This window comes from Monodelphis domestica, chromosome 6 (genome assembly GCF_027887165.1).
Source record: "Monodelphis domestica isolate mMonDom1 chromosome 6, mMonDom1.pri, whole genome shotgun sequence".
Taxonomy (NCBI): domain Eukaryota; kingdom Metazoa; phylum Chordata; class Mammalia; order Didelphimorphia; family Didelphidae; genus Monodelphis; species Monodelphis domestica.
This window is the reverse complement of record NC_077232.1, coordinates 262,994,997-263,019,413: the sequence shown is the minus strand read 5'-3', so window position 1 is coordinate 263,019,413 and position 24,417 is coordinate 262,994,997. Positions and strand designations below refer to the sequence as shown.

Sequence of the window (24,417 nt, the reverse complement as noted above, 5' to 3'; positions counted from 1 at the left end):
TCATGCCAACACAGCAGATACAGTGTTTGCATACTCTATCCCCATGGTATTTGTGTCTTTTGGTTGGTAAATAGGACCCATGACCTTCCAGATAACTATAATAAAAACAATGGAGGACTCAGGCCATGTTCAGGGGGAAGAAAATAGTTTAATAACCCCATTTGGCATACTACCTGAGACAAATATGAAAAAAGTATGGAGTGGTAAATGGGGAGCCTCAAATGGAAATTTTAATATTTTTTAGAAGGCAAAATGGGTCTCTGAAGACTGAGGTGAAGGTGTAACGTGACCAAGTTAATACATTAAGATTGTTCTAGCAGTGGTTCTGAAGGGAACAAGAGGGGATAAAAGTTGAGGCAGGAAGACATGAAGAGTCTCTAGAATTAGTCCAGGAGAGTAGTGATGAGGGCTTGTCCTCCGATGATGGCATTGTCAAGAGTTTGTGGGGAACAGATATCAGAGAAGTAGAATTTAAAGGATTTGATTACCAATTAGATATAGGATATTAAGGAAGAATCAAAGAAAACACCAAGATTTTGAACATAAGAGACAGAGTAGAGATAATTAAAATAGCAAAGATAAAAAAAAGTTCAGATTGGGATAATTTGAGTTCTAGGTAGAGCTGTCTCTTAGAAAGTTTTCTGTGAGGTATGTTCCATCTCTCTCTCCCTCTCCCTCTCCCTCTCCATCTCTCTCTCTCCCCCTTCCCTCTCCTCTCCTCCTTCTCTCTCTCTCTCTCTCTCTCTCTCTCTCTCTCTCTCTCTCTCTCTCTCTCTCTCTCTCTCTCTGTCTCTCTGTCTCTCTGACTCTGTCTCTGTCTCTGTCTCTCTCTCTCTCTCTCTCTCTCTCCCTACCCCCAGGGCCAGCACTCTATCCACTGTGCCACCTAGTTGCCCTGTTCTTTACCTTTTAGGTAGATGTGCTCTAAGATTATGTATGATTTTTTATGATGATGTATCGGAAAATATGGACAAGAGTCAAATAAAATTAGAAGGCATGAAATGGTTCTGATCTGCATTAGAAAAGGAAGTACCTTTTATATAGTCATTAAAAAATCATATAAATCAAAGGAACTTTCTAATGGAGGTGACTGAGGGATCTGTGATTGAATCTAGGCTATTTGATGTTTTGATCAATATCTTGCATAAAGGCATAGGTAATAAACTCATCAAATTTGCAGATGTCACAATCATGAGAAGGATAGTTAATATACTGGAACACAAAGTCAGGGTTCAAAAGGATCTTAACAGGTCAGGAAACTGGGCTTAATCTAATGAGATGAGATACCGTAAGGATAGATGTAAGTTCTCAAATTTGGGTAAAAAAACCCAACAAAACAGCTTCATAAGTGCAAGATGGAAAGAGCTGTTCTGAAAATGATCTGAGGGTCTTAGTAGGCCTCAGTAGACCACATCAGTCAGCAAAGTGATTTAGTAGTTAAAAAGGCTAATGCAGGTAGCTGCATATCTATGGTCCTTGCCATCAAGGGGGTGGATCTCTCCAACTGGGTAATTCTAAGCTGGATTGGGTTAAGCCCACTGGAGGACCACACTAAATTCAACATTAATATGGTGAGCCCCTGGAAGTAGGGGCCACCAGAATACCCAAAAAGGGGAGAACTGGCTCAGGCTAGAAACAGAAGTATGTCAGAGCTCTGGTACTAATCAGTAGAGGGACTGGGTCCAGGAGTAGTCCCTCTACTTCTAGCCTGAGTAAATATAGGAAAACCAAGTTTTTAAAAGAAGACAGTAAGGACAAAAGAACCTTAATGCTATTTGGGGTTTCATTAAGGGAATCGTAGCTTCCAGGAACAGAAAAGTAAAAGTTCTCTTGAATTCTGTCTTTATCAGACCTTATCTGGAATATTGAGTTTGATCCAAGAAGGAAAATGATGAACTGGAGAGCATCCAGAGGAGGGCAACTGTGATGATGAAGTCTTGTCTTGAGTCCATGTCATATGCAGGTAGGTTTAAGAAATTAAACATATTTTTTCCTGGAGAAAATTAGTCTCAGAGGGTAGAGCTAGAAGAAGGAAGCACTCTTCAAGTATCTAAAGAATGATCATGTGAAGGAAACATTGGACATGTTTTATTTGGCTTCAGGGTGCAGTCCAGAAGTTATGGGTAGAAGTCACACATCTATACACTTAGATTTGATGCTATGAGCAATCTTCTAACAATCTGAACTCTCTGAAAGAGAAATGTTCTGCCTAGGGAAATGGTAGGCTCCTCTTTAGAGGTCTACCTCAGTTTTCCAATTACTATAAAATGGGGATAATAATGAAACCTACTTTCTAGGGTTGTTTTGATGATCAAATGGGATGACATTTTCAGTTTCTTGAATATAATACATATTTAATAAATACTCCATTCAAATCTATAGCCAGATTCTAAGAAATGAATACTACAAACATGAATTTTGAAGATGGCAACTGGACCTATAGTTTTACTGATAGAGTGAAACTTTGGTTTGGCAGCTCAGCATTTCCTTTGCAACTTATGGAGTTACCTAGAGCAGTCAGAGGTTAAATGATTTGCCCAAGGTCACACAGCTAATAGATATCAGAGGTGCCTCTTGACCCCAGACTTTCCTGGCTCTAAAACCAACTTTCAATCCATTATTCTCTTCTGGCTTCTATAGGGTTCCAACATAAAAAAGTCTATTAAATTGACGAAGAGTCCTCTTGTCATGACATGATAAGTCTTGAAACAACATAAAGCTCTCAAGAGAAATACCTTAATTTCTCTTTATGGTCTACAAGATCAGATACTTTATTATTAGGACAGACAATCACTCTTCATTCAACCTAAAAAAAATTCCTTTGTGTGATTCATCAACTTCATAAAACTTGTTCTTTTCTCTAGCTTTCCTTCTACCTCATTGATCTTTGCCCCAAATATACCAAAATATCCTTCACTCAAAATCATTTTCAACTAGCAGAGATTTTTTTCATTAGTGTTTGACTGAGCGTGCATTTATCTTTTAGTCTCTGTTCAGCCAAATGGACTTCAACATAGTTAAACTCATCATTGTGTTTAATGCAAGTCATTTCTCATGATCAATATTGATCACCACAGCTCTATTGATTAGATTGTGATAAAGAAGAGCTTTTAAAAAACAACAACTTGTATCCTAGTTATTGGTCACAATAGAGACACACATTGACTGTCTAGCCATTTCTTGGAAATGAATCAGGATGGATAGAGACACTGGCTAAGAGGTGCAAAATGTGTCATGTTGGAGATTGGAGACAGTTGATTGTAAATGTGAAGGAACACTCTGAAGGTTATCATCATCATCACTGACATGCTCATCCTCATCAATTTCTTTAGTATTTAAGGATGGCTGGTCTTGCAGCTTAAAACATCCTCATAGCAGCTCATGTGTAATGGAAATGTTCTCGTCTATCTATCAGTGGCAGACTGTTTAGCTTGTACATTGAGATTTTGGGAGATAAACACTTTTCTATGCCTTAGTTTGTTGATCTTTATATGATTTGTCATCCCGGATGCTGGCAAAATATCTTGTTGAAAATGGTAAGACCATTTGTGAGAGTGAATGCCACCATATATGTTTTATAGAAGAAACACAGCACATTCTCATTTGGAGGAAGAGGAGAGTGAGAAGGAAAGAAAACTGTATGGAAATGAACCAAATGGAGCTTACAATACTGTCCTGGCCTCAAACTAGATGGACTTTCTGTCTTCATACTTCTTAGAGCACTTTATTCTTCAAATTTTAAAGCAGACTTTTACTTTATTAAAAACAAAACAAAATGATTTATTTTATTTTTATACCACTTACATTTCCCATCTCCCCCTTTCAGAGTTATCCTTGAATAAAAAAATAGTTCAGCAAAATTAACTTTATAGAAACTATAGAAATAAAGTGTGATATGGTAAGGAGTATTCCAAATGCACAGTACCCATCTTTGCAGAGGGCAGCTTTATATTTCTTCTTTGGGCTAAAGCTTGGTATTATAATGTCATAGTCTATTATCAAGCATTTGTTGAGTGACTAGTATGGCACGTGCTGGTGCTATGCTGAGTGCTGGCACACAAAGAATGGCAAAAGACAGTCCCTGTTCTCAAGGAGCCCACAGTACAGAATAAATTGAAGATAAGCAATAGAGGAAGACACTCGTATTAAAAGGTCAGGAAGAGCTTCTTTTATTTTATTAAAAAATTTTAAACCCTTAACTTTTGTCTTGATATTGATTGCATGGCAGAAGAGAGGCCAGGGCTAGGCAATTGGGATTAAGAGACTTGCCCAGGGTTGCACAGGGTTGAACCCAGGACCTCCTATCTCTGGGCCTGGCTCTCAATCCAATGAGTCACTTAGCTGCTCCCCATTAAATCGATATCCTATGAATCGCATATCACATGTAGCCAAACACAGCAATTTAGAAAGTTAAGAACTCTTTCCTAACCAATTACATTTTTCATTGTACAAAATAGCAAAATGTGTATGTACGTGTGTGTGTTTGTGGGGTGAGAGGGTTATAAGTAGTTAGAGGAAACATACTGGTAGACTGATGAATTATATGAAAAATACAAAAATATGTTAGATTATTTAAAATATTTTGAGGGAGAAAACTTAGATACAATGTTGACCAAAATGAGTTAAGTTAAATGTGGATGCTTCTTTGTGAGTTAAATTATTCATTTATTTGGTTTTCATAGGTTCTCTCCTTAATCCTTTCCAATTCAGGATTGGTGGAACTTTCTTCATATTGGTGACAACTTTTTCATATCCATTTTTTTGTTCAATATTTATTTTCATTCTTTAACAATTGGCTTAAACACATGATGGCAGCAAGATGATGGTAGACTTGCAAAGAACTGTATTTCTGGCTATATTCATCAGCAAGTTTTTAAGCAAAGAGTTCAATGAAATTAAGGTAATGTAGTGTTGTTGGAAAGGCATTGGATTAAAAAGTCAAGATACTTAGGTTCTCTAAAACTAGCTCACTATATAACCTTGGGCTACTCATCTAGATTCTCTGGGTAATTTTGAAAATGCATTTTCTAAAGATAAGAATTATTTAAAAATTAAAAATTAGGGGTTTGGATAAGAAATTATCTCCAAAGTCTCTTCCAGCTCTAGAAATCGGTGACTTCAAGTAAGTAATGAAAAAAAAAAACGAGTTGGATTGGAAGGCAAATAAAAGATACTGATATAAATGAATCAGAGGTCTCCAACTATTTATACTGTGGTCCCTGTATTTCAGGAAACCCTCCTTCTTCAGAAGGAGTCTCATAAGATAATAGTTACTTGAAATTTCTCTATATTTGGTAATTTCACAAACTTACAGATTAACTAGAGAGTCTAAGTGACTGGTCCAAGGTCATATAGTAAATTAGCTTTAAAGACAATACCAGAACCCCAGTACCAAGGTCCTCCCCATAATTCTTCATTGCCTCAAACCTCCCAGTGTACCAGTTAATTCTCTAAGTCTATACAAGAATGATAATATACACAGGTCTGCCCTTCCTTCTTTCTTCCTCCCCTCAAAAAAAGAAAGAACTAGAGAGAATAGTCAAGGTAATCAAAATGTCTTAGACTCTAGGCTTGGGGATTGTATTAATATTCTCACTTTTTGAATGCCAAAAAGACATTCAAAGTTGATACTTGCATCATTTGACCTGCAAATTCAGTAGCTTCTTTTGGTAAATGACACCTTTATGGTCTTGTTATAAGATGTTTTTTGGAACAGAGCAAACACCGTTTAGTCAGTTTTGGAAGTACTCTATGAGTTCTGACTAATTATCTTGCTAATGGATTCAATGTTATTATGCTAACAAGAATTTTTTTAAAGACCTCTGGATACTTATGATTTATTAAGAGAGTCTATGCTGGGGCAACATGACCCTAGGAACAATTATTTAGTAGTTATTCCAATTAGTAGTATACCAGTATCTTTCAATCCTGATTTACATAAAGATGTGATGTAATTTTCAATATGAAAAAATCTGGCCCCTCTTTTTGCCCTGCTCCTTTTTTGAACCTGATTTCCATATGATCTCATTTGGACCCTTCCTTTTGCTGTTTTTCTTCTTCTTCTCCTTCATTTACCATAAAATCATTAGAAATGGAGACGTAATCCAGTTTGGTGAAAGGTAGATTGTAATATTCTTTCTTGGCACATGGGTAGGGATGGATGCTCTCCATTAAGCACTTCATAAGTTGTGTTAGCTTTTTGTGGCCATCCATATGTATCTTAGCACTAAAGAATTTGGGTACATTTGGGATCAAAAGCAATTCTCTTATTGTTCCTTTGATAAAAGGATGGAGGTAATAGGAGTTTGCATCAAGAGACCAGGATACCATAAAGAGAAAAGAAAAGAAAAAGGAAAATGCATATTAGAACCTTAAGGACTTGGTTTTATTCCTGTTACTATTCCAATCTATACTTGTTATCTTAAATATTTTCTACCACTGAACATGGTCTCAATCTATCTTTGGAACATCAGAACAACAGATTAGAGTAGAAAAAATCAGCCACTGCATGCTTTAAGTGTACAACTTTTTAGGTAATTTGAACATGAATTCTCTAAAGCTATGACTTACCTACAAATGAGGGGTTTAGATGAGAAATGATAAAGCTCTAAAAATCTGGGACTTCAAGTAAGTAATGAGTAAAAAAACTGAGTTGGATTGGAAGGCAAATAAAATGATATTGATATAAATGAATGAGAAGTCTCTACTATTTGTTTTGAGGTCCCTGAACTTTTGGTTACTGAAAGTAAAATTTTAAGATTTTTTATAGTCAAATTCATTGTACTTATTATGAAAAGGCAATCCTTTAAAAATGTAGGTGATGTTCATTGACATTGACATTTTGGCTGTACATGTGAGGGGAGAGGGGTAAAGTGAATATATGCTGAAATCTTGCTGCCTAAGCGCAGGGTGGTATTACAATTCCTTTTTAAGAACTACATTTGCAGACTCATCCCTTGAGAGAGAAGAAGTCCACTGGCAAGATTCTTCCCATGGTTAATATCAAATCATACTTGTCAATGTGGTTTAATAAAAAGTGTCCTAGCTTTGGAGTCAGAGGACCTGACTAATCACTTTAACTCTGGGGACCTCAGTTTCTTCATCTTTAAAATTTGTTCCTGAGACTCAATAATCTCAGAGGACCTTTCCTGCTCTATTTTGTGATTAGTATATTGGAAGAAAATGAAACCAGCTCTCTACATATGAGACTTCAGATGGGAATAAGGAAGATACTTGGATAAGTTTTATTTGTGAGGTAAAGTAGTTCATTTATTTAGGATGCCTTAAGGCAGAGGTTTTTAACATTTTTTGCATCATGGCTCCCTCTGTCAATCTAGCAAAACCTATGTATTCCTATTTAGAATAATGTTTTTAAATGTATAACATAAGAAACATATATAGGGAACCAAAGTTTAGCAAAAATAAAGATGAAATTGTTTCCTGTGCAAATTCATGGATACTCTGAAATATTCATGGATTCCAGGTTAAGAATCCATGCTTTAAGGGCTGTGATGGTGTGGAAGTAAGAAAATAGAAAAGCCTGCAGCAGAGATACAATAGCTGAAACTGCTGAGCTGTCACTCAAAAGGAGAACATTCTATTTGGAATGATGTCCAGAAAAGACAGTAGAGAAAGGATCAGAACAAACTGAAACTGGCTCTCTTTTGCTTGGGAGGCCAAAGGAAGTATGAAGGCTTTAGCCTTGAAGACAGAAAGGAGAAGGGTCTCTTGACTTGGAGACAGAAAGAAAGAAGAACAAAGTCCAGCTCTCTCTGATTTGCTCTGTTGTGACTCAGTGACTGAACTTCCAGACCCATCAGCCCATTTTCCAAATCTAACTATATTCCACCATCCTCCAACCCAAGACTCCTTCTAGTATTAGGAAAACCCCAAACCCTCTTTCCCTCCATTTCTTATATTTCCTTTCTTTCCCAATAAACCCCTTACTTAATTTAGAGAAGGGAAAGAGTTTTTTATTTGAGGCATCATAAACTCACCCTGAGTTGATTTAGAGAAACCAGAAGGAGAATCAACAGGAAGGGGAGGGAAGAAGGGAGGAAGGAAGATTAATAGCCCTGATCTTTAGTTATCATTTACCATTCAAATAATCCCTTATTACAGGGTTTAAGTGTGTCTAAATTCCAAATTATCAGATAATCCTCTATTATGAGAGAGGTTTGGGAGGGAGGGAAATACCTTCAATTTTCTGGAATGAGACTGACTCTTCAAGAACCAGATGAACTAGACATAACTACAAAGAAAGTAAAGGTAGGCATAGTCTGAAAGATGAGTGAGTATAATCCAGAAGATAATTTCCCTTCTTTTTCCTATGCAGTCCCATTTGTGGCTATCTTGGAGTCGGGGAGGATGTGGTAGAGGATAAACATTATCTTTAGTGGAAAAGGAACTGTTATGATGTTCCAAGCCCACCCTGATTCCTGCTGGAAGCGTGAGCTAGGAAGCATACCATCTCATATTTTTAACTACCTCTTCACTTCCCAGATTGCTCAAGTATTGTGTTGCCTCCTAAATCCCCAAAACAGAAATAAATGAGCCTGCCACATGCCACAGGACAACACTACAAACCTAATTTGTATTTTAAGAGAAGTAAGAATTACAATGAGGACTTTATATTCAGTTGCTTGAGAGGTACCTAGTTATAATTTTTTCATAAAGTAATAAATAGTTCTTTCCTACAAAGTGCAAAACAACCTGAGTTTATTAGTCTTTTGAAAGAGTGTTTTGTTTTTAAATGGAAAGTTACTGCAACACTGCTCCTTTAAATAAATATAAAACCAATTTGTTTTTATTACCAATTCAGACAAAAGTTGAATTTCTCTCTAGCTTAGGTGAATTAAAGTCAGTCAACTGACATAATACCTTTGTCCTTCTAGCAGGTATCCTTAATGCTGGGGTGAGGAGAGAGAGGCTAGGATGAAGAGATTAATTTCGGGTCAATTTCCTTGTGGAGAACATTCATTTTGTAGAGTTCCAAAGTAGTCTCAATGCACCAACAAGTATTCGTTTAACAGCTATGAAGTAGCAGGAACTGTATTAGGCATAGTACCTGATGCACAGCTAGGGGACTCAGGGAATAAGAAACAATGCTTGAAGCTGGAAGGACTTGGGTTCAGATCTGGCCTCAGACACTTCCTAGCTGTGTGACTCTTGGTAGGTCATTTAACCTCCATTCCCTAGCCCTTGTCACTCTTCTGCCTTAGAATAAATAGCATCTTCCTTCAAGAAGTTTAATCAATTCTATGATAAAAATGCTGTATACACATTTATACACAAGATGTAAATACAGCCTGAAAATGTAGATGGTAGTCTTAAAAAAAGTAGACAAAGCAAGGCATGTGTGCGAATGGTTGAATAGTACGAAATTGTTTCAGAAATTCTGAGAGTCTCTCTGTTTGTGATGTCTACAATTTAGAGTTACTCTGGAAATCTGCAGCTTAAACTTTCTTGTTTTACTTTTTATTATAGACTCGTTTTGACTCCTAATAAGCTGGTATGCTCTTGGAGAACAAGGACTGTGCTTTATATGTACTTGGTGCCAGGGATAGTGTTTATAAAGTACTTGCTGAATTTGTGAATGAATTTAACGGTTCCAGCTTACCAAACAGGAATGAACTAATGAAAAAAAGTTATTAGGCATTTTTCATGGGCTAAGCACTAAAGTGGTAAGTGAATTATGCAAGACAAAATAAAATAATTAAATGTACTGGCTTATGCAATAAGCCTTATAACTTTTTTACATTTAAAAACCAATACATTTATCAACAAACTGCAAAAAAAATTCTTTTTTTTTATACAACTTGGTATTGAGTTTACAAGATGTCTGCATATATTCACATATGGCATTTGAAATCAAGTGTACTCTTGACAAACAGTCCATTTTTCAAAATCTGGTCTTAATTTTATCCTGTTTTCTTTAATTTTCAATTCAATTAAATTAATTTTTAATCAACGCAAATCTAACTTTTCTACTTCCCGCGCCCATTGAGAAAACCCAGTTACAGATATGTATAGTGAAACAAAATAGATTTTCCCATTGTCTGCATCCAAGTATATATACATATGTCTATTTTTGTATGTGTATATGTATTATAACAAATAAAATAATACATATACAAATGTCTCTTCTGCATTCTGAATCTCTTACCTCTCTGTGAGGTGGGTACCATATTTTATAATTAATATTTATTATGGAACTGCACTGATCAGAATTCCAAAGCCTTTCAAATTATTTGTCTTTAAATATTACTGTTATTATAGAGATTATTCTCCTGGGGGGAAATGAATGGGAAATAATACTGAATCTGAGTTTCCTTTCTTGGGATAGTTTACTATGTTTTTGTGAGTTCATATGTCTTCCCAAGTTTCTCTGAAACCATTCCTTTCATTTTTTTTAATAGCACAATGGTATTCCATCACCTTCATATACCATAACTTGTTTAAGCTATTTGCAAATTGATGAGCATCCTTTTAGTTTACAACTCTTTGCCATCTCTCTCTTTCTCATTCTCTCTCTCTCTCTCTCTCTCTCTCTCTCTCTCTCTCTCTCTCTCTCTCTGTCATGCACACATACAAAACCTAACACAAATAGTTTTGTACATTTGCTTTCTTTCCCTCTTTTTACCTTTTTGTGTTAAAAATCGAGTAGTGGTAATGCTGTGTCAAAGGGGATACACAGTTTAATGCCTTTTGGACATAATTCCAAATTGCTTCCCCAAATAATTAAACCAGTTCAGAATTCCACCAACAATGCATAAGTATATCTATTTTCCAATTACCTCTCCAGAATTTGTCATTGCCTTTTTTTAATTAACTTTGCCAATCCAGTGGGTATGAGGTAGAACCATAGTTATTTTAATGTGAATTTCTTAAATTATCAATAATTTATTAATATCTCATGACTATTGCTATAATTTATGTTGTTTTTTCCCTCTAACATGGTCTTTCATAACCTTTGACCATTTCAATTGGGGAATGATTCTTATTCATATAAATTTGACTCAGTTCCTCATATACTTTAGAAGATCTTTATCTTGCTGCAAATATTCCCCCCATCCCCAATATACATCTGTTTCTCTTCTTCTTCTTCTTTTTCAAACTCTAACCTTCCATCTTGGAATCAATACTGTGTATTGGTTCCAAGACAGAAGAGTGGTAAGAGCTAGGCAATGGGGGTTAGGTGACTTGCCCAGGGTCACACAGCTGGGAAGTGTTTGAGGCTAGATTTGAACCTAGGACCTCTGGTCTCTAGGCTTGGTTCTCAATCCACTGAAATACCCAGCTACTCCTGTTTCTCTTCTAATTTTAGTTGTTGTTTCAGTTAGGCCAAAACTTTTCAATTTTATGTAATAAAAATTGTCTATTTTACATTCTGTAATCCTCTTTATCTCTTTTTGGTCAACATTTGTAGTGCCTGGCATATAGTAGACATTTAATAAGTGCTTCTTTCCTCTCTATCCATGAGTCTGTGAGGTAATTTCTTCTACTTTATTTGTGATGTTATCCTTCACATCTAAGTCACACACCATCTGGAGTTTGGCTTGGTCTACAGTGTGAGATGTTGTCTATACCTAGTTTCTACCAAACTACTTTCTAGTTTTCCTGTTCAACTGTTAGTTGAATAGCGATTGCCTGTTTCAATAGTTGGTATCTTTGGGTAGTCTATAGTTTTCAATAAGTTTTAACGTGGAGATTTCCTAAGCCATTGGAACACATTCAATTCCATCTCCTGTATAAAATATCTTAATGATGAATCATAATATAGAGTCATCATGTAGTCTGTCTCCATTGGTAGATTTCTATAATTCCGGGAAATTTCTGCTCTTATAGCAAAATATTTATCAAGATTTACCATTTCCTCAAAAGGGACAAGAGTTCTAGAAAATACAGAAATTAAAAAAAATGTTTTGGGTAGATGCTGCTGCTGCTGCTGCCCAGATCATAATCATAGTACTTCTGACAAGAGTTTTTGTATATCATTGAATGAAAAAGTGAATTTCATCAGTAAGAATTTTCTTTCCTCCCCAGTATTAAATACTCTAGTCTTTGTATTATCTTGCCAGTGACAGATAACTTCTTTATAATAATGATTAGCATCCATTTTAACTGTTTTTCCCCACTGTTCTTCCAACTTCTAGAAATCTGTGAATTAGTAACATTGCTTCCTATTGTCAAATATCTTTAAATGCCTTTTTTTTAGCTTCTGAGAACTAATTTCACAGTTTTCTAGCACATTTTCTTTGTCCTTAGCTTTTTTTTGAACACATTTTCTTTGCATTTTTGGTGTAGCTGATTCTGTTTTATTGTGAGATTTGTTCTTTGAAACATTTTTTCCAGACCAGTAGCTGTTGCTATATGTCTAATAGTCATTGAAAGGTTCTCCTTAAAGAGATACAGCATTTTTGCATGTTTCTTTGAAATGCTAACTATTCTAAAAAGCCACAAAATTAAAAATACAAAAAATAAATCAACAAAATGCTTGACTAGGATAAGAAATCCATCCTTAGCAGAATGGAAAAAAATATCTCTGCACTGCTTCATTTGGTTGAGGTCAAATGTAAGTCAATATAGTGTCAGTAGACAGATACATGCAGTCATCATTGTGACAAAATGTTACCATTGCTTGAAGTTATTTGCACACCACTGAAACACTGAGGCTAAAAACTGTGAAACCAACATCATTGCCGGTAAGGAGATCACATTCTATTGTGGATGGTAAGGTAGAGACATTTTGGTTTAGACTTAGGGCAAAAATTACACTTCTGAAAACGTTTTGAACCATGGTGAACAATCTCTGTAGCTTTCTTACATTTATGTGAATATTGGTCTGCTCTAGGGCTTATGATGTTCTATATTAGTGCCATAAAATGTATCCTGGGCTTTTTGTTTAGTTCTAAGACACATTTCTTAGCCCAATGATTTAAAAAATAAGATTCATTGATTTTTTTTTTTGGGAAGGGCATTTCTAATACCAGACTTGCTAATGTATTTAGAAATATCATTTTCTTTTTGCATTTTTTCCTATCAAAAAAGGTGTATGATGACAAGGGTGCTGAAACATGACTGGGGACACTATCATTTTTTTTTTATTATTGTTTTAAAGCTTAAGAAAGGAAAAGTGAGACCACAATAATTTTATGTTGTTCACCCAAAAGGCTGGCAACAGTTGCCCCATATAGCAGAAGAAACCATTGCCACACTATAGTAAACCTAATATATTTGTAGTTGTATCTAATAGGCAGTTAGGTCACACTGTGGATAGAATATCAAGCCTGGAGTCAGGAAAATCCGAACTCAAATCTAGTCTCAGACACTTACTAGCTATGTGATACTGGGCAAGTCACTTAATCCAATTTGCCTCCTTTCCCTCATCTGTAAAATGAGCTAAATAAGGAAATGACAAACCACTCCAGTACTTTGCCAAGAAAATCGAGGAGTCATGAAGAGTCTGAAATGACTGAACAACCAAAAGCAATCCTTTCCTTCCTCCTCTCCCCCTCACTCCATATAACTTTGGCACATTTTTCCTTCTGTCTAGTCTCCTTGAACTGGAAAACAATTTCATTGTTTTTCAATTTTTTCTTTTCATTTCCCATACGAGGTCCACTTACCTATAAGACTTTTCTCTGAGTTTGTTTTAGTCAGGATCAATTTAGTAAGACTGTTATCTCTTGCAGGGACCCTGCTGAAGGACAGGAAGAGGCCATGTGGTGTTGTAGAGAGAGTGCTGGCTTCGGAGCCAAAGAACCAGGATTCAAATTCCTACTTTCTTACTTGCTACCTGTGTGACTTTGATGAGTTTCTGGGTTACAATTCTATTTACTTATAAAATGTTGAAGGTTTTTCTAACTCTTAAAATAATTTAATTGACTTTAAATTGACACCATTTGTTTTTACATAATTCAATTACATTCATTTCTGAATACAACCTAATGATCCTTCCTTTGTAGCAAAGACTAAAAAAAAGGGAAAAAAGAACAGTCCAGCAAAACCAACGAATGCATCACCTTTATCTGACAATATAGGCAACATTAAAGACCAATCCATAGTCTCCCACCTCACCAGGGAGATGAAAATAATGTCCTTTTTTAGTTCTTCTCTGGCCATTCCCTTTCCACAGCATGCAAAACTGTTTTATGGTATTTTCCACTTACATCACTATATTCACTGTATCTATTGCTTCCCCCACTCTTTTGAATTCCTTCTGGGTCAGTTTCTATGGCTTCCTTTCTTTTTCCAAATTCTTCATATTCATTATTTCTGGAGGTACAAGAATATCTCATTGCATTAATTTACCTCAATTTGTTTAGTCTTTCCCCAATTGATGGCTATGTATTTTGTTACCAGTTCTTTGCTACAATGATGATATGTGATACTGTGGATATTTTGGCATTTATTGGATTGTCTTTTTGTCACTTGTTTCCTTGAGAGTACATGCCTAGCAGTGGGATTGTTAGCAATAAAACTGATCCCAGTTCTAAAGACCTAATTTTTTGGTAGGCAAAGTATTGGGGGGCTAGGAAACTTGTGCACTTAAAAATGAGGTTCTCAACAGAGATGTACTTAAAATGACAGAAGATCTAGACTGGAGTCCCTGTTGTGTCACTCTCTTGATTCAAAGGCTGGGGCAGGTCATTTTATCTCAGCTTCCTTATCTGTAAGATGAGAAATTTATATTAGGTAAACTCCAATATTCCTTGCAGTTCTGACATTCTGTGATTCTTACTTCCTACAGACCCTTATGAGACAATGGGGATATTGTTTTATTCATTTGACCCCCAGAGGATTGCCTCAGTTTTCCCACCTGTAAAATGGGACAACTAAAATGGATGACCTCAAAGAGACCTTTTAGCTCTAAATCTATGACCCTAAAACCCTTATCTGGGATAGAAATATCAGTTTCTTGATTAAGACTTTATAGGCTTGATTTTCAGAGACCAGTGGCAAATGTCACATTCATTGGCTTTTGCCTTTTTCCGAGTTTTACTCTGATCTGTTTCATGTTTTTACATGAGGTTTCAGACTTGAACTGATTGAATGTTGGACTTCCTTGAGAATACACTTCACTCAAACTAATATATTTTAAAATTGAAATAGAAGCCAGCTTTATTTCTCTCTCTCTTCCAGTTGCTTTCTCTTTTTAAAATTACATATAACCAACCTAAGGGAAGAGCTGGTTTTCTAAAGAATTAGGTGGTTACTGAGAATCATGTTTTCTCAAGTCATCATTGATGAGACTTTTGACAAGAGCTTGAGACATAGCCTGAGATCTGAGAAGAACTGTGTCTGGAGTAGGATTGGAGCCACTTGGTAAATAGTATGTTAAAGAGGACTGTTCATTCCTTCTATCTGTGCTGCCAACATGGATGTTTGAGGACTACTATCATGGTTCTGTTTGTCTGAGTTCAGAAAACTGGAGCCTAATGGTGTCTGGTGATGGTACCTCACCATTGTTTCACCTCTGCCAAATATCTACACAAAAGGTTTACAGATTGGGAGAAATATGCATAGGGATTTGAGGAGATGGGACCAGATAACCACTCTTGAGAGAGAAGAAACATGGAGAGTCAGCCTAGGGATGAAAATTTCAGGAAGGAAAAAAAAATTCAGATTAAAAAAAATCACTTCCTTTTTTCCACTGGAAAGAAAAAAATCATTTGATATTTCTGTCAATACCAGCAACAGTTCATCATTGACTTTAGGGTTCTAGACTGCTTTCCCACCACTATGATGTACATGTACTGGTAGGTCAGTCCTACCCCCAAGGGTTCTAGGAAACTGAGCCATCGGGAATGTTTTTTTAATATTGTAGCTCATGAGCACATTGCACCCTTCCCCAAAGGTGTGCTTCCCTCCATAGATTATCAGGTGACAACAATTAACCAGGCAAACTTTAGTAATTTTAGATACAAATTCTTATTAAGGTGATAGTCAGTACAAACCATCTATCTGCCCAAATTGGGGCATACTTTCTCATTAGGAATGATGGAGTCTAGAAGAAAATGGTTTCAAACTTGGATAACTTTGAACAAAGGGGTAATTCATGACTTTTGGCTACTAGAGATAATTTTCTCCATTTCGTGGGACCCTCATGAAGTTTTTCCTTATGCATGGTATTGAGAAAGACACAATTTATGCTCCCAAGGAATCTCTTTAAGACTCTTAAATTATTGATCTGTATTGGTAGAGGGAGTTTCCCTACCAAGAGTTCCCTAAATAGATGTAATCACAAGTCTGGACAAAATATACTTATAGACATGCATACAAACAGTACACACACACTCACACACACATGTATACATACATGTGAACACATTGCTATTAGGTCTCCAGTGAGAAGTCCAAATCCTCTGGCTTTTCAAAGTTTGCAAAATCTTCCTCTGGTGGGGTTGAGAGAGGGATCAAGTGATAGAATTGCTCTCTGCCTTCTTCCCTGTCTTTTTCCAGCTGGTGATGCCCTCTTAAGGGCTAAGCTGAGACTCTTGCCAATACTCACTGGCCAGACAACAGAATGCTTCTGTACCAGATTGGGTTGCTATTTTATTAAAAAAAAATACCTGTGAGGCATGACTGCATCCCCTCAATCAATACCTTTTCTTCAAAGTCACTTTACTTCATCCAATGGCTTTCTTCCCTTTCATATTGATTAACCAGGTTGCTCACAGCTGCTCTAATTTCCTTGATTGGATCATTCATTTATTCATTCATTCATTTAATGGAGGCATTCTCACTTGATTGACTAATTTCCTTAATTATTTTCCATCTTTATATATATTTAGATAATCCCAGCTACGTAGACATGAATCAGAAGAGTTCTCAGTAGCCACCTCACCCAAACCCAAAGGGAATTCCTGCTCCAACACACCTGACAAATGAATGGGTAGATAGTAAACATCATGGAACGTACCTCATGAGGCAAGCCAATCATCTTGTAGATAATTGTAATGGTTAGGAAGTTTGTTTCTGACATCAAGCCTAGAGAGATAAGAAGGAACGGAAAGAAACAAACCATTATTAGGCACTATGTTAAGCACTCTATACATTTTATCTCATTTGATTCTTACAATGACCCTAAGAGGTAGGTGCTGTTATTATCATCTCCATTTTATAGTTGAGAAAACTGAAGCAGATAGAGGTTAAGTTACTTCCCCAGGGGTCACATAGCTAGTAAATAATGGATATTAGATTTGAACTCAGGTCTTCCTGACTCTGGGTTCCACTTAGTTGCCTATCAGCAGAAATTATAGACACAGAGGTGTAAGGGTTAAAATAAAAAGGTTGGACTAAATGTACAAAAATGTGGTCTCTGAAATTATATTACTCAAGTCAGGACGACTTTTTATGGTAGTTTATTTACAAAAAGGAGAAAGAGTGAAAGTAAGGAAATAAGAGAGAGAGAGAGTAGATAATTACTCCTGCCTAGTCTGAACCAGGCAGGCTTCAGAGGCCCCAGCAAAGGTGGCCCAGAGGTAATTTAAATAAGGGTTCTAGCCACAAGGCCTCCTCCAAGACAAGGGGCCTCTCTGGAGGCTAGTACCTCCAGAAAAGCCAGGAAAAGGAGTCAGCCTTTACACTTACCCATGTTCTACCATGTTCTAAGGGAAAATCCAAGAGCAGTCGGAGGTCCCAAGCCAAAGCTCCTTCAAGGTCAAGTTTTAAGGCAAAAGAGCTGGTCACAGGAAGTTTCTCCCACTTTTAACGACCATTTCTTTCATCACTTCCTGTGCCTTCCTTCCACTTTATGTGGACCAATTGTAGCTTTAGCTTTGCTTAGGACTGCCCAGGGGCATTCAGTTGATTTTGATTTGTCACCCACTATAGCACAGGTGGGTCACAGACCTCTGCATACTTAAGGATAAGTGGGGTGTATACACTTTTGGTGATTAGATCTAAAAATAGGCAGGGTTGAGTTAATCCCATCTTCACAGAGTAAATGATAGATAGTAAATAGCAACATAGATTGTAAATTGACAGTAGATAGATAATAGTAAATAGATAATAGATACATAATAGCTAGTAATTAGATAGATACTGGATGGATGGCAAATAGTAGATAGATTATAGATAGATTAGATTAGTTCTAACTAGCTATGAGAGTTTGAGAACGTCACAACCTTTCTGTATCCTCAAGGAAATTCTTTAAGACTGTAAGTTGTTATGGAGAGTGTTTTTATATCAACAGTTCCCTAATTTGATATAATTATAGGTCTGGGCAAAATATACTTGAATACATGCATACAAACATAATATATAAATACAAATATATATTGTTGTTCTGTGTTGCCATATCAAAAGAATGGACCAGCTCAGGAACAAAAACAAAAATAAAATAGGAGAGAAAGAAAGACATATACCCTAACTAAGCCATCCCCTGTGACAAAGCATATACACAGACAGACAGACAGACAGACAGACAGACACACACACACACACACACACAAATAAAAAGTAGAGCACTTCAGTGAAATTAGCCAGCTTATTAAACATATCTGAAAATATATGCAGTATTCTAATCCATGGTCTCTTGCCTGTATAAAGAAGGGTGAGAGGTATATTTTTGTCATCCCTTTTCTAGGCCCAAGTTTTCCTGGCACCATTATTTTTTAGGTAGATTTCTAATAAACCTTAGGGATAAAAAAAATATAGCAAACCCTTCAGTAGTAGGGAAATAATGGAATGAGAGAGAAGGAAAGAGATTAGGTGTTGTTAAACCAATGGACTGAATTCCAATCTGTCAAACTGAAACTTTTAGGAAGACCAGGATTGACTGATATCTAACTCTAAATTATTTGAAAAAAATTTTTTTAATTATTTTTAAGTTGAAAAATTAAAAAAACACCAAATTGTATTTAAATAAATCATCCTCTCAATTGTGTTATGTGCACATGATCAAAGACTCACCATAGACACTTCTGCTTTTCCTTACAAATGAAGAGCAATAATAACGTGAATAATCCAAGATGATGGAGAATTCCAAATGCCAAATAATCCAGAAATTATTTAGAAGTGGCTTTGGAAAGTTTTGATCTTTAAGTAAAAATAATTGTGCTTAATGTTCTTGCAATTTACTTCAAGTGCTTACTGTGACGGTATTGCCTGGTGCAGGTAGGTGACTCAGTGGATTGAGAGCCAGACCTAGAGACAGGAGGTATCCTGTGTTCAAATTTGACCTCAGACACTTCCTAGATATATGACCCTGTACAAGTCACTTAATCTCCATCGCCTAGCCTTTACTGCTCTTCTACCTTGAAACCAATACACAGTATTGATTCTAAGGCATAACACAAGGGTTTAAAAAAAGGTTCTTAAAAAATTCCATTTTTTGACATGTGGATCCTTGCCCCCTGTTTCAGTCCTTCCTTTGAGTTTACTCTCTATGCTGAGAATAAATAACATTTCTTCAGACAGATAAATGATGTCAGCCAAAACAAAATTCTTATTTTTTATAATTTTTGCTGGAATGGACATAGTAAAGTGTTTTGGATTTAAAATTCTTTCCTCTCCACATGTAGACCAGTGAGGTGAGATAACCAAATAAGTGGAGCTGATGCTCACTGACATTTGAGATGGCTTAAGATGTCAACAAAATAGACATTTAGATAGAGTAAATGACTGTAAATATACTTGAAAGCAAAACTTGCCTTAGGTCAGTTTGCCTACTGATAAAAAAAAAACTGAAGGGGGTGAAGTTAAAAAACTTGGATAAATTGGATATGATCAAAAATCATATTAAATGTACCCATTTTGAAATGAAAACTTAGCATTCTTAGGTATTTTTTTCCTTTTTTAATGAGAGCATTTTTGAGGAAGACAAAAACATAGTTGGGATTGCTCTCAGAGAGATATCTCTCCCCTTTGGGTCTGGATACCACTACTCATTCCAGTGTGTACCTATAGGAGATACTTAGGGCATCCTTGGACATGGACCATCTTTGGTTGAGCTATGTCACCGGCCTGATCAAATTTTTATTCTCAGAAAATATTAATGCCAAGGAGGAAGTTGTGAGTTATTTTAGGACTATGGCAATTCTATGTAAAATTCCTTAGAATACAAGAAACTAGGGGGAAGCTAGGTGGATTGGCAGATACTTCCTAGCTGTGTGAATCTGGGCAAGTCACTTAACTTCCATTATTTAGTCCTTACCACTCTTCTGCCTTAGAACCAATAAGACAGAAGTTAAGGGTTAAAAAAAAAATACAAGGAACTAGCCAGTCCAGGTAAATAGATATTTTCCCCTTGTCCTCAAACAAATCCCAGCTTACCAATTTGTTTACCTTAGGGGAAAATCAATAATGATGGAGGAACCCCCCCCCTCCTCCCCACTACATTAGGAAATACATCTGACATTATGAGTAACTATGATTGAATTATTGGGTCCATCCATTCAGGGGAAAAAAGAAAAGTTGGGGGAAACCCCCAAAAGCATAGTGAAAGATATCAGAAAGGAATAAATCTCTATATTCAGTCTAAAAGTTTAATTTTTTTCTCTGAAAATGATAAATCATAACTACGGAATTTCCTTAATTTCTTAAATTTTATGGATTCAAATATTTCCTTTATTATTCAAATATTAAATCATATTAAATGATAATGTAACACTATACATAATGATTTATATAACACTTTATGGTTTTAAAGTCCTTTGCAAATATCTAATCATCTCTTTACAATGACCCTGGGAAATAGGTGATATTATTATCTCTTTTTTCATAGATTAGGAAATTGATACCAAAAGAGGTTTCTCAGAGTCACTCAGCTAGGTAAGTAGCTGACATTTAAATTTAGTCCATTGGAGCCCAGGTTCTGAGCTCTAACCATTGTACCACCTGGCTGCCTCAAAATAAACCATAAAAAATAATAACACTGAAGAAAAACAGATCTTAAACTCAACATATACTCATTTGGAGTTTGGAATTAAACTTTTCATTTATTTATTCACTCATTTATTCACCCACCCATCCAGCCATTCATTTATTTATTTTGAAATTTGGGTCTTTGCTTTGATTTTATTACTTTCATTACATGAAATTGAATCTCAGCCTCCGCAGTATACCTATGAAATTAAGTTAAGGTTTGGACTTGTGGTTTAATTAACTAATTAGAATGCAGTGAAAGTATTTGGTGGAGGGGGGGCAGGGGATGGGAACAATCTGTTGAGTCTCATGGAGCTAAACTTTCACAATAGGATTTCTGGAGAGGGTCCAAGAGGAGAACATGCATTTCTAAGTAAAGTGTTTCCTTTGCTGCTTGAGAGGCAACTTGTTAGTGTAATGGGCCCCTTGAAGAACAAATGGGCACTGGGTCTGGGTGGCAGGCAAGCCCCTAGGAGGACTGTATTGTATGTCACTATGCCCTGGAGAGTAACTGATCTTCTCACAGTGCTGGGCCACCATGTTGCTGACCCTTTCTGTAATAGCCCCAGGGGCAGGTTTCTCATGTTTCTGAGTATTGATGAACAGAGCCAAGCATACCTGCTCTGGAGAGCAGAATGACCTCAGCTTAGTTGAAGAAAGAGGCTTAATTTTGAAAGATTAGCTTGGATGAAACCTGAGGGCTTTGGAGCAGCTAGAATCCTTGGTCACTCCTATAAACAAATCCAGAATTTTATCCTGTGCTCCTTTTAGGGCCACCCCCTCCCAGAGCCTCAAAATATATCAGATTCACAAGGTTCTGATCCAGAATTCTGGAGTATTATGAATCAAGCTAATTAGAAAAAAAATATTTACTGTTCTGTAAAACCCAGTATTTGATATTGGGCTCCAGGTGTAAAACACCAGACTTGTGAAAGATGGTTGGTGCAATTTATCCTTTTTGCAGAACTTGTTTATGACTTTGTGGTCTTAAAGCCATCACTCAGCTTGGTCTTCCAAAATGGCACTAACACATTGTTTACTTAAGAAACAGAGAATTATTAGGGGTAGCTGGGTGACTCAGGGGATTGAGAGCCAGGCAGAGAGATGGAAGGTCTTGGGATCTAATTTGACCTCAAAAATTTTCTAGCTGTGTGACCCTGGCCAAGTCACTTAATCCCCATGGTCCAGTCCTTACTACTCTTCTACCTTTGAGATAATTCTTGGTATTGGTTCTAAAACAGAAGGCAGGGGTTTAAAGAAAAAAGAAAGAGAATTATCCAAATATATTAGATGGGGTGGGAGAAGACTTCTCCACAACCACCCCTTCCTCAGTAATTCATTCTGTTTATCCCCAGAAATTGTAAGACCTGAGATTTTGTTACCCCAGACCATGAGCCTTTGCAAGGCTTTGTCATTCAGTCATTTCTTATGCTTTATAGCTCCATTATGGGGTTTTCTTGGTAAAGACGCCTGGAGTGGTTTGCCATTTCCTTTTCTAGATGAGGAACTGAGGTAAACAGAGTTAAAGATCAGTCTTCCTGGTTCTAAGCCCAGTGCTCTCGTCACTGTGTTGCCTAGTTTCCCTTGCTGGGCTTAGGATCATAGATTTAGATCTGAAAGGGATCTTAGAAGTTATTCAGTCCAACTTATTAATTTTACAAATGAGAAAACTAAGACCCAGGGTACACTGGTAAATGTTTAAGAAATGACTCTCCTCTAAAGTATATGATACTTTTTAAAATTTAATTTTCATTAGTAACATTTTCTCCATCACTTTCTTGTCATGACAAATCAGCAAAACAAATCATGCCTTGATTTGTAGTGTTAGCTAATTTCCAAGTTGCAAATACTCATGTTGGAAATTTAACTATTTGCTTCATTTCTTTTGAGCTGGCACCAGCACATCACCAGGTAAGTTTAAGCCTCTTCCTTAAGATCATACAGGTAATAAAGAAGAGAAAGATTTGAAGCCAGGACCTTTCACTTTATGGAAAGTGCTTATTTTACTAAGGCATATTTTATTTTATAAAGTTACTTATTTATAAGTTTTATTGTATATTTATAGTTATTTATTTATAAAGTTTATTATGACTTTTTCTTCCCTCTCATCCTCTGAAATTATTCTTCTCTTTAGCTAGAGTATAACAAAATGCTCTTTCTCCTCTTCTCTGTATTATTGAGTCTGCTCTCTTTGTCTTTTTCTTCTTTCTTCCTTCCCTGTTTTTGGCCCATCGCTTTCATCCTTTCATTGACCCCTGCCAAGCTGCTGAGAGTACTCACTATGGAATGGAATCCCAAGGCGGTATCATGTTATTCTGCTGACATCTAAGAAAAGGGCACAGGAGCTTGCTGCTTGTGTTCAGCCCCCTGCCTTACGTGAGATGACTCCACTGGCCCTGGGCTCTGGTTTCTTGTCAACAAGTCTTGTTTATGGGTGAACAACTGCAAGTAGCAACTTGTGGGGCCATTTTGTTCTTTCTTAGAACACATGGCTCTGGGTGTTTACTACTAAGAGGGAGAAGAACGCCTCTTTGGATTGCATTGCACAGCTACATATTGGGAAGAACCCTTTTGTTTCCCACCTGTCCAAGCTTTTGAAAGTATTTTGTAAATTATAAAGCATTATATAAGTGTAAGCTTTTATGATACAGGAGGATACAAGGGGAAAGAAGGCTAAGGGGGAAATACTCTAAAACTGTCAAATGATGTGGATAGTTTGACCCTATATAAAAGAGTCATGGGGAAAGTAAACCAGAGTCCATATGTATCATAAATTTGTAGGACCTTAGACCTATAAATGAAAGGTACCTCAGAGGAGATCTAGTACAACCTTTTCATTTTACAGATGAGGAAACTGAGGCCCAGAGAGGTCAGGTTTTTGCCCAAGATTGCACAGATAGAAATGGGCAGAGCTGGGGCTTAGCTTCAAATGTTTTCCATTGTTTCATGTGCTAGGCGTTAAAAGCTTAATGGAGGCGGGGGTTGAAAACATATACATAAGAAGGGGATAGCTAAGTGGTTCAGTGCTTCAGTGAATTGACAGGCTTATGGATGGGAGATCCTGGGGTTAAATCTGGTCTCAGACACTTCTCAGCTGGGCAAGGCACTTCACCCCCATTGCCTAGCCCTCACAGTTCTTCCTTGGAACAAATACACAGTATTGATTCTAAAATGGAAGGTTAGGGCTTAAAAAAAGGGGAGGCTATAAAACGTCTAGAAGGTAAATGTAAGATCATTTTGGGGGGCAGGAAGGCACTAACAGCTTGGAGGAGGAGACAGTTTTTGAGCTGAGCTTTGAATGAGGGTAGAGATTCTAAGAGACAGAAAGTAGATGGGTAGGATGGTATTCCTGGCATGGGAGAGAGACAGGAGATGTATGGATGTGTGTATAGATTCTATTTGCTCTTTAGCTCAGACATATGGAGTAGTTTAAGCTTTATAAACTGTATCCCTCGCAATTGTCCTGTTGGGTAATAATAATGATGATAGTAGTTCAGTAACAGCTAATTTCTCTGATTAGGTTTTCAAAGTCCTTTGCAGATATCA

At 36.6% G+C, this 24,417-nt stretch overlaps 1 long non-coding RNA gene across 1 annotated transcript in view; it reads left to right on the top strand.

Annotated features, from left to right (window-relative positions):
• The window catches only part of LOC130455105 (uncharacterized), a 29,266-nt gene extending 5,040 nt beyond the window's left edge, over positions 1-24,226 (top strand). Inside the window, exons 2-3 of the long non-coding RNA XR_008913001.1 lie at positions 1,851-1,963; positions 23,135-24,226. This is a non-coding gene — a long non-coding RNA (uncharacterized LOC130455105). The remainder of the gene's footprint in view (positions 1-1,850; positions 1,964-23,134) is intronic.
• The last annotated feature ends 191 nt before the right edge of the window (positions 24,227-24,417 follow it).